The following is an 18,395-nucleotide window of genomic DNA, read 5'->3' on the forward strand; positions in this document are numbered from 1 at the left end:
ATCTGACCGCGAGGGGCATGCTGGAGGGGTTGCCATCTATATTAGGAAAACTTTAAAAACCAAATTAGTAATCAAACAACCCTCTGGCAGTTCAATAGAATATCTTTTCCTGGAAGTACATGGGCGTGGAAACTCATCGAATATGCTCATTGGATGTGTCTACAGGCCACACAGAACGATTGACTGTAGTGAATTTATTGACGAGTTATCTTCTTTATGTTCTGAATACTCTGACGTTTTAATAACTGGGGACCTGAATAGTAATATGCTAAGGGAACGACAATTAAACTCTGAAATGGAAAGTCTTGGACTACAACTAGTAAATAAGACTCTACCAACACATTTTACGACGAATTCAAATACACTTCTAGATGTTTTCTTTGTCAGCAATACAGACAGAATTCTTCTTTATGACCAGGTCTCAGTGCCGGCTTTCTCAAAACATGACCTAATATATATGACGTACGAATTTAACCCTAACTGTACTGACCATACAATTTTCTATAGGGACTTTAGGAACATTGACTTTGAACTTCTAAGTCATGAATTGGATTCTTATGATTGGGACCCTATGTACAATTTTAGTGACGTTAACTCCCAACTGCATTATTTAACGTACTGCATTGACTCAATGTACGAAAGGTTTGTGCCACTTAAGCAAAAGGTTCTTAAAGCCAAAGATAATCTGTGGTTCAATAATGGTATTGCTGCAATGATCAATCGACGCGATATTGCCTATAGACGCTGGAAAAGATACAAAATTGCAAGTTACTATGACGAATTTAAGTCTTTGAGAATGACTGCTAACTTGATGATTGCCAATGCAAAGAGCAATTATTTCGCTCAAAAATTTACCAGTACAATGACAATGAAACAAAAATGGAGAGAACTTAAAATGTTGGGAATCGGAAAATCAAATCACAATAGCAAATTAGACATAGACCCCAATGATCTCAACAGAAAATTCCTGCAATCAAACGTACCTGAAACACTGACTAACCCTTATTTGGACATGACTGTGAATAATATCTGTGATAATAGCTTTAGTTTTATGTGTGTTTCGCCGTGTGACGTTCTAGAATCAGTCCTTTCTGTAAAATCTAGTGCTGTTGGGCTTGATAATGTTCATCCCAAATTTATAAAAATTATATTGCCAAAGATTTTAGACAAAATAACATATGTGTTCAATTCTGTTTTGACTATGTCTAGTTTCCCTATCTGCTGGAAATCAGCCAAAATTGTTCCTGTCCCAAAAACTAACGGCGAATATAGGCCGATATCCATACTGCCATTTTTATCGAAAGTCTTTGAGCAACTATTGGCCAAACAGATCAACTGGTTTCTGAGACAAAACACCCTAATGTGCAATAACCAATCTGGCTTTAGACAATTTAGAAGCTGTACCACTGCAATAATAGATATAACTGAGAGCATTAGACAAAAACTTGATGACAAACATGTGACGTTATTAACTCTTTTGGACTTTAGCAAAGCCTTTGACACGGTTAACCACGAAATTTTATGTACGAAGCTTTCAAAGTTCTTCTCATTCGCGGACACTGCTGTTAGATTAATTTCGTCATATTTATATGGCAGATCGCAAACTGTGATCACTGACACTGGACCATCTGACGATATGATCTTGACGCGAGGTGTACCTCAAGGCTCTGTTCTTGGTCCACTACTGTTTTCTATGTACGTGAATGACCTCCCGAGTGTACTAACCAATGGTAATCTTCATATGTATGCTGACGATGTTCAAATGTACGTTAGTTGTCCTGTTGCTAGAATTTTTGACTGTGTAGATGTATGTAACCTTGAATTGTCAAATATTAGTAAGTGGGCAAACATGAATGGACTCTCCCTTAATCCGTCAAAATGTAAATGTTTAATTGTTAGTAAAAGATCGTCAAATATTCCAAATCTTCCTCGTCTTCGTGTTAATAATGGCTGTATTGAGTATGTTGAGCAAGTTGTTAATCTAGGTATTACTATGACTAATAACCTTTCATGGAGTGCACATGTCATAAGGGTATCCGGGAAAATATACGGCCTACTTAGGCAACTCTACATGACACAAAAGTACCTATCGGCTGATATGCGGCTTATGATTGCAAAGGCTTATCTCATACCTTCTCTAAGTTATGGGATAGAAATTTTCGGGAACTGTGATGCTGCCTCCCAACACAAATTAAACGTTGCATTTAACAATATTGCAAGATACATATTCAATATTAGACGAGGTGATCCCATTACGGCAATGGCCAATAGCATATACGGATTTAACTTTAAAATCTGGAGCAATACCAGAAATTTAATTCTTTTGCATAAGGTAATAAATACAAGAGAGCCCAGTTATCTATTTGAAAAGCTAAAATTTGGAACATCAGCAAGAACCAATAATCTCATTAATTTTCGTCATAATCTTTCGTCTTCTGAACGCCACTTTTTTATTCACACTATTCGCTTGTGGAATGAACTTCCTCAAAATTTAAAAACAATAAGAAGCACGCCGCAATTTAAGAATAATTTACTAAAGTTTTATAGAAATGAAAACTAGACATAATAAAATAAATGTTCAATTATAACATAAGGACATTCAAATTGTTAGAATAAGATATACATGTATTTCAATCTTGTGTAGTTTTAAGACAGATAAGAAATTTTTAAAAAATTGACCCGTTGTGACTATCGCACTAATTTATAAGTTTTAAACTTGTAGCGTTAGGAATTTATTTACCAATAAAATTAAAATTAAAATTAAATTAAACACCAAATCTTATTCTTTGGGTAAACCGTGGCTCATAGGAGTTAATCTATTTCAACACTCCAAGTGCATATGCCTTATTGTTTAGGGCTCCATCAATGTACTGCCCTCTCCACTGATTTCCCCTTCGTGTAGGCGTGCTGGTTGGGCGACAGTTGTCTCCCTACATCGTTCCTGATGTATAGGTCCAGCAGCTTTTTCAGCGTTTTAAGTAGGAATGAGGTGAGGCTGTCTGTAATTCTTGGGGCTCACGTGGCTGCACTTTCCTGCTTTGGGCAGGAAGACAATCCGAGAGGTCCTCCATTGGATAGGGACATAGCCGTGCTTAAACAAGCTGTATATATTGCGTAGAGCCATGGGGTGATCACTTCCTTGGTCGCCTGCAGCATGACTGGGAATATTCCATCTAGTCCTGGTGCTTTTATCCTCGCAAAGGAGTCTATAGCCCAGTGGATTCTACTAGAGGATATTAGATCTTTTGGGAGATGCTCTACTCCAGTTGCAAGGTCCTGGTGCTTATTTGCATCGGGTACCTCAGTGCATCCTGGGAAATGCGCATGCAGTAGTGCTTTTAGGGCCTCTTCGCTGCCCTCAGTCCACTGTCCATCGTCGCGTTTGAGCTGACGGAGTCTAGCCGTTTCCGGGGCATTCTCTATATTGGAGCAGAAGTTTCTCTGCGCCTTGCGTATTTCCTTCTTGTAGTCCCTTAGTAGGACTTTGTATTCCTCATTGATAATATCATCGATTTTGAAGAATTTTTTGAGTTTGTTGGGTCGCAGTGAAAGGTCCTTATTTCACCAGGGTGGCCTGGTCCTCTTTCTCGTGTCCGATATAGGGCATGATGCGCGGATTCTACTATGCCCGGAGAGATCGCGAGTCGTGTCGCGATAGTCCCCTTGAACTTTCCCCAGTTAGTATTCCGGGGGTTCCTGAAGACTGATTGATTTGGAGAGTGTTCGAATGCGTATTGGAACCGTATGTACTTGTGATCTGAGAAGGATGGTCTCTTAAGGACTGTCTATTCTGATACCAAAGTACCTTGTTCCCTTATAAGAGCAAGATCTGGCACGTTTGAGGAGGTGGGACCTACAAAGGTGTGTTTCTTCCCCACGTTTGCTATACTCAGGTTGGTTGAGAGTATAAAGTCTAAGAGGGACTCACCTCTGTCGTTTATGTCGGGGCTCCCCCATACGCAGTGGTGCGCGTTGGCGTCTGCACCCACGAGCAGTTGCTGGTCTTTCGGGCTGGCTTCTACCAAGCTCATGAATTCTTCTGGTGGGACCGTCCTGTCGTGTGCCATGTAGCAGGAAGCTACCAAAAGGCGCTTTTTCCCGCTCTCTAGCATCACCACGGCCAGGTGCTGTAATCAGACATAAGGTTAGCGTGTAGACCCTTCCGTACAAGTACGGCGGTTATATTCCTGCTTACCGTTGGTGGATGGAGCAAATTGTAATTTGCGGACTTCAGTCCGGCGATGGCATTGCCTGAGGCGATCCATGGCTCCTGGACCAAAGCTGTGTCGGCGGATCCTTGCTCCATGGCTATGAGAAGTTCCGCTGACGTGATCTTGCTCTTATTGATGTTGAGCTGCAGCACCCTGAGTGTCATGGGTACTGGGCTCACCTCCATTCGACGGTTTGACTACTACGGTCAGGTCACCGTCCTCTCCTTCGTCGGACTCATCCAGCGTCATTTCCCGGTCGGCATCCACGATGGTTTCCAGACCTAGGTCCTTCTCCACCACATCTGCCTTCAGGGTGTGAGCATCCTTATCCCCAGGGTGGCGCTTTTTGAGGCGCAGGTATACGCTACCCATGTCCCACGCCATCTTCCCGTATCTGGGATAAAGGATGTCCTCTGCCTCCTTGTTTATCTGGAGGACTGCACTTTGCCCCCCCTCCTTGGGTGATGGGGCCGCAACCGCCAGTCGATCTCATGTGAGGGAGTTTGGCGAAGTGAAGCCTCCTCTGAGCGATTTTCTCCTCAGCCCAGGTAAGCTTTGCCTTCTCCTCTGGGGATAGGGCGGCTTTTTCCTGGAGCCGATCCTGGATGCGGAGGACAGCCTTGTACAGCGCCTTGGCCTTCATTCCTTGCTTGACCGCTTTGGCCCGTCCCTGCGCTGGGAGCTGGTGCAGCGTTTCGGTGAGTGGAGAAGCTGCACGCTCTCAAGGTCCGAGTCTGTATCTATGGCACGTGAGCGGCTCAACTTCCCCTGCTTAGTTTTTTCGGCAGTAGCTTTGCAACTGACATGACCTGCTCCCGTCACATCAGAGGTGTAACCGCTGGCGACACGCAGAGAAGATAAACCCCCCCCCCCCCCCCGTGTCCGCCGGTGGTAGCGGTCACGCCTTCCACCGACGTTTGAGCTGACATCCCAGCCGTGGTTTCATCCTTTGAACCCTCCAGAATGGTTTCTTTTTCAGGGGTACCATCCACTTGCGTTCTATGCCTTCCGCCAGGCACCTCCACCCATGGCTAACGGCTCACTTCCTTAGGCTTTTTAGGGCAGAAGGAGTTGAACCGTGGCCTTTGCTAGACACTGTATTATCGCGGACGGGGCAAACAGCAATGCATTACCCGTGTCCGGGCTAATATAGTGCCCATTGCCCAGCCGGCACCCTCGGGGAAGGTTCAGATGGAGGATTTTTGCCAGGCCATTCCGGGCATGTGCGCAGTAGTTTTATCGACAGGGCTAGTCGCGCCGGTGCCATCTGCGAGTATTCCGGGCATGTGCGCAGTAGTTTTATCGACAGGGCTAGTCGCGCCGTTGCCGTCTGCGAGTATTCCGGGCATGTGCGCAGTAGTTTTCTAGACAGAATTTGCCGCAACAGTGCCGTCTGCGAGTATTCCGGGCATTTTGGTAGTAGGTTTTGCTTGCCAGAATTATATATGCAAAGCCAAACTCGTCAGCAGCACATGAAAACAAATTCAGATATAAGTACAAACTCTCTTTTAAAAATATAAAATAAGATTAACAAAATAATGTGACGCAGGCGATACAAATGATCCTGCACAGGAATAAATGGCGCAGCGCCCTTTTTGGGGCCCGCCGATATAGCTGGTGGAAAGCTGACCTCCTTCTTCGTGTCCGTTAATGTCTCCTTTATTTTTTGTTTTTTTTTCGCGCTGGGTCCCGCTTCCACCTCCCGCCCACCCGACCGAGGGGCGCAGCCGTGTGACGTACGGCACGAATCGCGAACTAGATAGACGCGGTGAAGGAAGGAAGAAAAGAACGAGGAAACGTTACGAGAGAACAAAAATAAAATTTAATAAGGAAAAAAAATATAATGTAATAAAAATAATAATAAATAAACGCATGCAAAATAAATATATAAAATAAATATAATATAATGTAACTCAATAATAACTACGATAAATAAATAAGAACGCATGCAACATTAGACTACGGTGATACACTACGAGCTAACTCATCAAGTATTAAAGTTTTTAGTACAGAAGGGCTATCGCTACGAATTATAATGTCAGAGAGGCGGTTGTAATCCGTACATAAAACCCTAAAGGGTTCATGTACTTCAAACTCCCGCCTACAGTGATTTACTACTGAAGGAATACGACACCAAGCATCGCTCTACGGTTAGCTAGGGAGGGTAAGTTAATTAATAGGAGTCTTCTTGAATACGACGGTAGCCTCTCATCAGCATCACAGGGTAGGCCACGGAGGGCGAAAAGTAAAAAGTTCTTTTGTACAGATTCAATACGGTTAATATGGATTCCGAATTGAGGACTCCAGACGCATGAACCATACTCCAATATAGGGCGAACTAACGAAGTAAAAAGGGTCTTCGTTATATAAGGGGAATCGAATTCCTTCGACCACCTCTTAATAAAACCGAGCATGCCCTTGGCTTTATTAACCATGCACGAAATATGTTCAGAGAACGAAAGTTTAGGGTCTAAGCGAACGCCTAAATCATCAACAAGAGATATTCTTTCAAGAGCGCAATCATTTAGCATATAAGTGGCAAACTGGGGAGTGACACGTGAATCGAATTCCTTCGACCACCTCTTAATAAAACCGAGCATGCCCTTGGCTTTATTAACCATGCACGAAATATGTTCAGAGAACGAAAGTTTAAATCATCAACAAGAGATATTCTTTCAAGAGCGCAATCATTTAGCATATAAGTGGCAAACTGGGGAGTGACACGTGAAAATGTCATCAGCTTGCATTTAGAGCTATTGAGATGTAATAAATTAGCACGACACCATGCTTGAAAGTTATTTAGATCCGATTGCAGGTCTGACTGGCAAGAGCTGTCCTACTGCAAGCATAGCTTAACGTCATCAGCGTACATAAGTACTCTAGAATTCGTTAGAACCAGCGGGAGGTCATTGATAAACAATGTAAATAGCAGCGGGCCGAGGTGGCTACCCTGTGGGACGCCAGAAGTGACTCTGAGGAATTTGGATAGACCATTTTTAAACAGAACCTTTTGAGTTTTGTCACTCAAATAGCTCAAAATCCATTTAAGAAGATCGACAGGAAACCCGATTAAGACAAGCTTCCTTACAAGAAGAGAGTGATTAACCGAGTCAAAAGCTTTACTGAAGTCTGTGTAAATCACTTCGGTTTGAAAGTTACGTTGGAAACCTCTAATAACGAAAGAGGTGAGTTCCAGGAGATTTGCAGTGGTCGATCTTCGCCTCATAAAACCATGCTGACATGGTGAAATTACGGATCTGCATAAATGCTGCAAGTGGGGAGAAAAGTTTTGGAATTGCCGACAACTTAAAGATTCCTCTATAGTTGCTGGCGTCCGATTTGCTACCTTTTTTGTGGAGAGGAATGATAAATGATTCCTTCCAAATAAGGGGAAATTCTGAGGTTTCTAAAGATAAGGTAAACAATTTCAGAAGGGGATTGCACAGAGCTCCGGCACAATACCTGAGCACGCAGCCTGGTATTCCATCGGGACCCGGTAAGTAAACTGGTTTTACACGATGAAGATCAGAACTAAGGGAGCTTTCGGTTAAAATAGGACTGAAAATTAGGTTCGACCTGGGCAAATCAAAAGAGTAAGTCTGATCTAAGCAAAGAGATCGGCGATGGCCTGATCAGAGTTTGCTGTAGCGTTATTGAACGAAAGCGATGAAGGATGTAGATTGGGTTTTCGCTTAGTGTTAACAAAGTTATAAAACTGTTTCTGGTCCTGTGTGAACTGAACCCTACAACGAGTTAAATAACTTTTATAACACTGCGCGTTAAGCACGGTGAAATCCGACCGAGCACTAAGATATCTTCAATGAACAGTGAGAGATCCGGTGCGTTTATAGCGATTATAAAGCCTAGACTTAACGTTTTTTAGGCGTGTGAGCTCTTTGGTGAACCAAGGTGGTTTACTAGAAACCGACGGATAGGCCACGGCGGACGCCATGTCAGTGAATAGCGGTGAGGGTTTTTGGTAACGCAACATTACCGACTTCAGCCAGTGGACCGGCCCTTTTTTTGCCCTGTGGGAAAGCTGAGATTTTTTTTTGAAGTCTGCGGTGCCAGAGATTGAGACTCCCCAGCGGACTCAACTAATAAAACGGGCGGTGCTGCTGCCATTTCATTCCCGGCACGTTCGATTCTCAACACCATTGGAGTTGGTGTCGGTGCCGGGGGCTGGGCCGAGGGGGTGTGCCAGATCGTAGGTTGCTGGGGCTCGCCCAATTGCTGCCGACCAGAAGCTGATTTTTTTCGCTTTGGCGACTCACTTAACAGCTTCATCCCGTTAAATTGAGCGTCCAGCGCTGTGAACATGTCATTCGCTTTGCGAAAATTGACCCTAAGCTCATTAAATCCGCCTCTGGTTTGCCGCATGAAGGATAACATTTCCTTCTCAACCTCCCGGCAGGCATGGCAACAGTAACGTATGCCTTTATTGGCAGAAATTACGTCAGCGATACGGCCCGTTAAGTCGAGACACTTAGCGTGTACGACCGCATCGCAAAGCCAGCAATAAAGGCTGGGCTGTTCTGCCAAAACTTCTTTTTGGCAGCCTTTAATAGCGCAAACATTATTAGACACCATTTTACACAACCTACAACCACGGTGCACTGATAAGCAGAGCCGAAACGAGAAAAAAAAACAAGAGAGCGGGAGCGTAAGCGTGGGTGAGCAGAAAGCTTGGAACCGCTTAAGTGCAGCTAGAAGCAAATAAACGGGACAACACAAAGAGGAGACAGGAAAACGCAAAAACTAAAAGTGATTAAATTAGATATATGTATATATTAAATAAACACTTAAAGACACATGCACATGCACTCGCGTAGCAAAACGGCAAAGTTATGTATTGTATTTTAACAAATTAAAATCTGGACCCTTTACCCTTTAGACTCCAAATATATATGTAAACGGGTGTAAAGTGGGCCAGAGGCCGTGGCCGGCCAGAAGGCGGAACGGGGCGGGAAACGTTGATCGTTGCCGCCGCCACTTAATTGGGGTTTTACTGGCTCTCAATAAAAAAGGTTTCGCTGCCCGATCGGGAGCGGGATGGCTGGGATAATCCGGCTAGAAAGCGACAATTTATTTTCGATTCGAACCTCACGTTTTCACAAAATGCTTACCCGGAGTATTTCGGAACAAAAAAACCAAAAATAATTGTTTCCAAGAGTTCTCCTTTATTTTGAATTCCCATGCCTTTGTGTGAAAAAGCACACTTAGAAGTTCGGAGAGTTTGTAATGAATTTTCCTGCACGTGCCGTTTTATATATAACCATTATTTAATTCCACCGTAGTCGAGCCAGCGAATTCTATTCGCCTGCGCAGTCAAATCGTAACTGTCATAACGCCACTTTTCCTGTGACCTTTCACCTTTTTCTTACTTTTCACTCAGACGTCAGTAGTTATTTAATGCTGGTTCTGGGCCAGCTACGCATGACTACACAGGGGGTGGGGGGGTCATTAGTCACGTATGACTGCGCACGAGGGGGGTGCATGTGTCCTAATTAGCATAAAAAACCAATTAATTATTAGGGGGAAGGGGTTTAGGGTAAGATCCTCCCCCTCATTATTTGATGCATGCACGATCATGTGCAGTTTTGTATGTTGTTAAGCGTGAGAAACTGATTGGGAGGGGTTAAAGGATAAGGTGTGTGTGTTCAAACATGGGAATTTGTGGGATTTTGTGAAGGAGGGAGGGATGAGATATAAGGAATTTGTGAGAATTTGTGAAGGAGGGAGGGATGAGGCATAATGCGTAGGAATTTTTTAGGGTTAGGTTTTGTGCGTATCCGGCTTGTGTTAATGTGTTTCAATTAGGATAGCAGGTGTGTAAGTCACCCCAGTTATTTAACTTGTCTAAACGTGTAATACCTTGTAACGGTTAGTTTATGTTGTCATGCGTGAGAATTTGTGAAATTCACACGTGGAAGTTATAGCTGGGTTTCAGTTTAATCAATCAGTTAGTAAATCTTATTACCATGTGTAATTTTGATTTAAATTTGGCAGCGCCGAGAAACACAAACGTTTGCCAAGCGATTTTATCAGAAAATGAATTGGGTTTTGGGAAGCTGACTGCAGGTAGCCGCGGTTCTGAGCTTTTCTTCGACTAACTGTGCAATCGTACGGTCATTGTCAATCGCGATTGGTCTTAGCCATTCTCTAGCTATTTGCGCTATGGAAAAGTTCCTATAATTTTAAGTGCGAGGTTGGGTCGAAAATTTTCTGTAAATGTAAGCTGGTCACTACACCCACAGATAAGGGTGACAAGACTATTTCTAGGAAGCCTTATCTGAAAGTAACTCTTGCTTTTTACTTTGCATATATTTTAAATGGTAAACTTCTTATTTCTTTCCTTTCTCATCTTCTAACTCATAATAGTACACACTACCTTTTTTATAAACTCTGGCTGGGAGAAACATGGGTGCCAATTTGCAACTAAATTTCTTTTTAGCATTGCTTTGCGTGAAATTTCTAGCATAAACTAAGTCGCCGATTCTAAAATTTATCTATTGAGCTCATAGATTGTTTATATTTGCATTTTCTCATGTACTCTGTTTATGTTTAACTTAGCTCGTCGTCTCTGCAGTTGTAAAACATCTGGTTTGGATAACCGAGAGTCGTCAGCTAATAAGTTAAGACTGCGCAAAAGACTGTGGTCCTTGCCGCTAAGAATCATATTCTGACCAAAAGTCAGGAAGTATGGCGATGAACCGGTGCTTAAGTGTAAAGACGCTCTTAGAGATCCACTAATAGCATCTAAGTTTTCATCCCAATTGGTGTGATCTTTCCCTAAGCTCTTACAGCGGCTAACACTGATCTATTAAGTCTTTCGCTCGCGTTAGCCTGTGGAGAATATATCGCTGCAAGTTTTTGCTGCACTTTAAAACTATTAAATAGAGCTTAAAAATAACTTGACTTAAACTGACTGCCATTATCAGAAAGTATTACTTCTGGAACGCTATATATATCCATCTCTGACTTGTAAATCAGGAAATTTGGGCTGATTGGTAGATATATATTCTATTAAATCCAAGTATTCTGCTTATTTCAAATATGGAGAATCGAAATCAACTATCGTACCATTTTGAAAAAATGCGCTAATAGCTGGATCGTTCTGCCGAGATAAGGTGTGTGCTACGACGTTCTGAGAACCGCTACGATGTTTTATGGTAAACGTAAACGTTCTTTACTTTATTGACCATCAAACTAACCTTCCTAACAAGTCTTTCTGCCGCATCAACCATTGAAGGGCTGCGTGATCTGTTATGACTAGGAAATCCTGGCCTTCAATATACTCGTACGCTCGGAATTCCTTAATTCCTTTAATTACCGCGAGACATTCTAATTCAGAAACAGAGTAGTTACGTTGCACTTTTTTTTCGGACAAGTACGAAACTGGAAGTTTTACTCCGTCTCGCTCCTGAGCTAAAACACAACCAATACCAAAAGAGCTTGCGTCGCACAATGAAATAACCTGTTTAGAAAAATCAGGTGTTATAAGAATTGGTGAAGCAGAAAGGCATGATTTCAAAGTTTCAAAATTGATCTGTGCTTCTTCGTTCCACTCAAGTGAACTCTTCTTTTTCAGGATTTCAAAGGAAAACTAATGGAAGCTAAGTTTTCTACGAACCGTCGGTACCATCCGGCCAAGCCTAGAAATCTTCGCAACTGCTTAATAAAAGTTGGTTGCAGAAATTCTATTATCGCTTTCGTTTTTATTTGCCCATTTCCGATTATGAAGCCGAGATATATGATTTCTCTTATATAAAATTTGGATTTGCTGTCTTTGATGGTCCCCGGATAAAACCAATAAGTCTTCCAAATAAAAACACTCTAGTCCTGAAATGGGCTGGTATAACTCGATCCATCAAACGACAAAGAGTTTGAGCCGCGTTACAAAGACAAAAAACATCATTTTATATTGATACAGGGGTCTATTTGGTATTGGAAACGCCGTGTATTGCTTAGAATTTTCATCGAGCTGTATCTGCCAGTATGCAGGCTTATATCGATACCACTTATGAATTTAGCTGGCGGTAAACGACTTAAGATGCCATCGTTATGGGTCTCGCTTCGTGACTTTATTTACTTCTCTCGAGTCAAGACACAGACGATTTTTTTAACCCTTTTTTACTAACACACAGTTACTGCTCCAAGCACTATTTGATTCCTCAATAACATCTAAGGCTAGCATGTTCTCTACTTCAGCAAACATTAGCTTTTGGACTGCTGGTGAAACTGGAGACTTATTATCATCCAATGTACCGATATCTAAGTCAGATATGGCCGGTTCGATTGTAATTTTATTTAGCAATTCAAACTTTTGACAAAAGTCGATGCCTAAGTAGACATCTTGTTTAAGATCGGCTTGCCCCTGATCTCGCATCGGAAGATGTACTAGCTCATATACGGAGCAAAACACAAGCCAAAAGTGTGAAAGTGGAAAAATTCAATTTCTCATACCCCAGTGATATCTCATCTTTCAAGATAAGTGTCTCCCTCGATCTTTTTGACACAATTTGTTCTGGTGACTTCTGGCCCGAGCACGCTGTAGTCAAGGAGTACGAGGTAAAGATAAAGAAAAAACGGCCTTCACGGCCGGCACAAACCACAGTGACTGCGGGCGTCACGGCAGTGCCAAAAAACTAAATACCTCCCTCCTACTTTCCTATCAGAATACTAGAGGCCTACGCAGCAAGCTCTCTAAATTATATTCTGATAGCTTTTCGTTTGCATCCCAGGTGATTGTGTTTACCGAAACCTGGTTAAAGCCGGAGATTCTCAGCTCCGAAATTTTTCCGGGTAAGTACACAACTTATAGATTGGACCGTCATTCCCAGCGAGGTGGTGGAGTTTTAATTGCCGTTGACTCCACCCTTATTTCCGAACTGGTTCAAATTGACGATCTCACAGGTATTGAATTTATCTGTGTAAAACTATCATTTCCAGGTAGTTTTATCTATATAACTTGTTCTTACGTTCCTCCATCTGCTGAAGAGCCTATTTATTGGAAACACCTTTCGGCAATTCAGGCTGTTTCCAACATGCTTACAGATAGAGACCAACTAATAACTCTAGGAGACTTCAATATACCTGGAGCTCGTTGGTCATCAGATGGTGCGTCTAATGTCCTCCAAACTGCGGCACAGCATGACCTCATAGATGGTTTGCTTGACATTTCGTTGTCCCAAGTTAACCAAGTCGTAAATTCTTTAAATCGCCTACTAGATCTGTGTTTCGTCTCTGATCCTGTAGGTGTAAACTTAACAAGAGTCGATCCATTGACGCTTCCCGAAGACCCTTACCATCCTACTTTCGAAGTGACCATCGATTTGGGGACTGTCGTAAAGACCAAACCTGATTTGAGTTGCTCAGCAACTAAAGTTCGCTGCTTCCGTAAAGCAAATTTTCAAAGGCTAGATACCTTGATTTCCCAATTTAATTGGTCTGAACTCTACAGATGTACTGACATGGCGTCCGCCGTGGATATTTTTTACAGTGCCATGAATTCGTTCTTTGCATTGTGTGTTCCTTTAGCCTATCCGTCGGTTTCTAGTAAACCACCTTGGATCACCAAAGAGCTGACACGCCTAAAAAACGTTAAGTCTAGGCTTTATAATCGCTATAAACGCACCGGATCTCCTACTGTTCATTCAAGGTATCTTAGTGCTCGGTCGAATTTCACCGTGCTTAACGCGCAATGTTATAAAAGTTATTTAACTCGCTGTAAGGTTCAGTTCACGCAGGACCCGAAACAGTTTTATAACTTTGTTAACACTAAGCGAAAACCCAATTTACATCCTTCAGCGCTTTCGTTCAAGAACGCTACAGCAAACTCTGATCAGGCCATCGCCGATCTCTTTGCCGAGTTTTTCAAAACTACGTATTGTTGCTCGAATAGCTTAGATCAGACTTACTCTTTTGATTTGCCCAAGTCGAACCTAATTTTCAGTCCTATTTTAACCGAAAGCTCCCTTAGTTCGGATCTTCATCGTGTAAAACCAGTTTACTCACCGGGTCCCGATGGAATACCAGGCTGCGTGCTCAGGTATTGTGCCGGAGCTCTGTGCAATCCCCTTCTGAAATTGTTTACCTTATCTTTAGAAACCTCAGAATTTCCCCTTATTTGGAAGGAATCATTTATCATTCCTCTCCACAAAAAAGGTAGCAAATCGGACGCCAGCAACTATAGAGGAATCTCTAAGTTGTCGGCAATTCCAAAACTTTTCGAGAATGTAATTACTCCCCACTTGCAGCATTTATGCAGATCCGTAATTTTACCATGTCAGCATGGTTTTATGAGGCGAAGATCGACCACTACAAATCTCCTGGAACTCACCTCTTTCGTTATTAGAGGTTTCCAACGTAACTTTCAAACCGACGTGATTTACACAGACTTCAGTAAAGCTTTTGACTCGGTTAATCACTCTCTTCTTGTAAGGAAGCTTGACTTAATCGGGTTTCCTGTCGATCTTCTTAAATGGATTTTGAGCTATTTGAGTAACAGAACTCAAAAGGTTCTGTTTAAAAATGCTCTATCCAAATTCCTCAGAGTCACCTCTGGCGTCCCACAGGGTAGCCACCTCGGCCCGCTGCTATTTACATTGTTTATCAATGACCTCCCGCTGGTTCTAACGAATTCTAGAGTACTTATGTACGCTGATGACGTTAAGCTATGCGTGCAGTATAAGGACTGCTCTTGCCAGTCATACCTGCAATCGGATCTTAATAACTTTCAAGCATGGTGTCGTGCTAATTTATTACATCTCAATAACTCTAAATGCAAGCTGATGACATTTTCACGTGTCACTCCCCAGTTTGCCACTTATACGCTAAATGATTGCGCTCTTGAAAGAATATCTCTTGTTGATGATTTAGGCGTTCGCTTAGACCCTAAACTTTCGTTCTCTGAACATATTTCGTGCATGGTTAATAAAGCCAAAGGCATGCTCGGTTTTATTAAGAGGTGGTCGAAGGAATTCGATTCCCCTTATATAACGAAGACCCTTTTTACTTCGTTAGTTCGCCCTATATTGGAGTATGGTGCATGCGTCTGGAGTCCTCAATTCGGAATCCATATTAACCGTATTGAATCTGTACAAAAGAACTTTTTACTTTTCGCCCTCCGTGGCCTACCTTGGGATGCTGATGAGAGGCTACCGTCGTATTCAAGTAGACTCCTATTAATTAACTTACCCTCCCTAGCTAACCGTAGAACGATGCTTGGTGTCGTATTCCTCCATAACCTAATAAACGGTGATGTTGAGAGCCCCTTTCTCTTAGGGCAGCTCAATTTCCACGTTCCCCGACTAACATCTAGAACCCTTATTCCTTTAGTAGTAAATCACTGTAGGCGGGAGTTTGAAGTGCATGAACCCTTTAGGGTTTTATGTAGGGATTACAACCGCCTCTCTGACATTATAATTCGTAGCGATAGCCCTTCTGTACTAAAAACTTTAATACTTGTAGAGTTAGCTCGTAGTGTATCACCGTAGTCTAATGTTGCATGCGTTCTTATTTATTTATCGTAGTTATTATTGAGTTACATTATATTATATTTTTTTTATATTTACTTTGCATGTGTTTTTATTTATTTATTTATCGTAGTTATTATTTAGTTACATTATTTTATATTTTTTATATTTGTTTTGCATGCGATTTTACTTAATTATTACTATTTTTATTATATTATATTTTTATTATATTATATATTTTTGTTCCCCTTATTAATTTTTGTTCTCTTGTAACGTTTCCTCGTTCTTATCTTCCTTAATTCACCGCGTCTATCTCGTTCGCGATTCGTGCCGTACGTCACACGTCTGCGCCCCTCGGTCGGTTGGGCGGGAGGTGGAAGCGGGACCCCGCGCGAAAAAAAAAAAAAAAAAAAAATGAATAATTAAAGATTGTCTATCTTATCTCCATACTTAACAGATTTAGTAAGTTTTGACAATACTTTACTTTCTGTTCCGTTCAGCGCGAATTACGCCGGAGCATTTTTTACGTTTTTGTTATTGAGAAATTTCTGAGCAGCAGGTCCGCCTACACAGCTTATAATTGCTCCAGAATCTAATAAAGCCTTATAATTATAACCCTCTATATAGAAATATCCGTATTGAGTCTTTGATCAGAACTAAGTACTATAGCAAAAATAAGTTTCTGCCGATCCTTAAGAACTTTCTTCCAAAACTCTCTTAATCTTCTAGTAGATCTAGAATACTATCTACATTATTAAATATTTCCTTACGCTTATTATTCTAATTTTGTATCCTTTTATGCAAAGGAATGAAAGAATAATGAATCTCAGGCTGATTTGAAATTTCTGTCTCCTGAAACTAATGGGTTGCGTTTGATGTTGCAACTTCGGATTTTACGGATGAAACTCCTTGTTGCTTCCTTTTGTCGGTTTCCCGGATTACTGTTTATACAAGTCGGTTTACATATATTTTTCTTTAAGTCCACAACCGTAACAAAATAAATTCTTTTAGCCATGCAATCGTCGAATCTGTGACCTTGCTTGTCACAATTCCAACAAGTTGGGATATGTCGGCGTTGAATATGATTAACCGCCTTCGCTACTCTTATTGAACCTGTTTCCTCGTCCTCGTTAGTTAACTCTGTAACGTATGAGCGATACGGTTTTGGTTTGAACGTTCTGAGATTGTTATAACACTGTTCAGGTCTGCGCACTTCGTATCGGAGTAGTGCTCTATTTAAGATTTTAAGATGCAGCTACTCGTGGTGCAGACTAGGTTTCGCTTATCTAACTAGTAATTCAACTAATTGTACTTCGGAAACTCCGTTTTGAAGTCTATCAATCAATCGCTCCATATTTTCCGGGAAATCTTCAAAAACTTCTTTTTCACCTTGCTTGCGTTTTCGCATTCCCTCCCAAATGTCATAGTCTGTGTCTATACCTTCAAATATTTTCCTAAATTTGCCACATAATATGTTCCAATCGAAATTCTGATTGTTTCGATGAAACTTCCAATACCAATCGCATGTTTTTCCTGCAAACAAAAGGTACAACTGGTCACATAAAAATCCATAATCGTTACATAGATTTTGTTTGGTAAGTGAGCATACCCTTGTGACGGTCTGTCTGTCCTCGGGTAGCTTAGCGGGACGTCCATGGTCCGTTTCAGGAATTAATTTGGTTCAGGCGTGTTTGCTGTAAGAGATTTACCCAGTCCCAGAGTAGAACGCTAGATTATGCCGTAAAAGTGTATGTTGGAGGGGGGCGGCTTTAAGTCTGAAATGCACTCGAAATAAGAACACGGAGAACTTTTCGGGGTTTTGCGCGACGTGCGTCGATGTCTTTATTGTAGAAGGTAAATTGGTACTGAATACAAAGTCGAAACTAAAGCTAGGGAGAGCGGATTAGAAGTTCTAGGGACTGGAAGTCCGGAGGAAGAGGGAGAGAAAGGGAGAGCGTACGGGATCACACTGGCTCCCGAAATTAAACGCCTTTCTGGCGTGAACATTCTCTCCCCCCCCCCCCCCCCCCCCCCCCTTGCGAGGATACGCAGCAAAAGTACCAGGAAGTATTAGCTCTGGAAAGCGTAGGATAACGCTGAGCGTTCGTCGGCATGTAGAAGGGTGTGGTGATCCTGTCCACACGACTGGCATCGGTCGCTACTTCGACAGGATCCTCCGGAATGGTGGTGACTGTCTGGAGCCGTTTCTTCGCATCAAGCTGGAGAAAACGGTGGCACTTCCGAAGAGGATGGTTCCCTTGGCAGACTCGGCATTGGTAGGATAAAATACCTCGGGAACGTCTGCTCTTGCTATCGTCGTATGGAACCCAGTAATTGGGGGAATCGGCAGAAGTGGTCACTAGTGTGGAGAACGAGGAAATCCTTTGGATGGGTGCAGGAATTTGTGGTGCGTCATCACGAGGATTCGGAACACTGGATGAAGTGTTGCTTGGATGCAACAATGTGTGATGCCGACCGTGACAAGTAAGACAGCTGGGGGCGCTTGTGCAATTACGGAGTGGATGACCGCTTGCAAAGCAATTTAAGCACAACTGCTTTTTCTCAATGTATGAAGTACGATCTTCTATCGTCATTTGGAGGAAGCGTGGACATTTACGCACTGGATGGTTCTCTGCAGAACACAAATCGCATCTTTTGGATAAGTGAACAATCCGCGTACTAAAGGATTGTAGTACTCGTGGCGACT

The sequence above is a fragment of the Drosophila kikkawai genome, chromosome 2L (assembly GCF_030179895.1).
Source record: "Drosophila kikkawai strain 14028-0561.14 chromosome 2L, DkikHiC1v2, whole genome shotgun sequence".
Lineage (NCBI taxonomy): Eukaryota > Metazoa > Arthropoda > Insecta > Diptera > Drosophilidae > Drosophila > Drosophila kikkawai.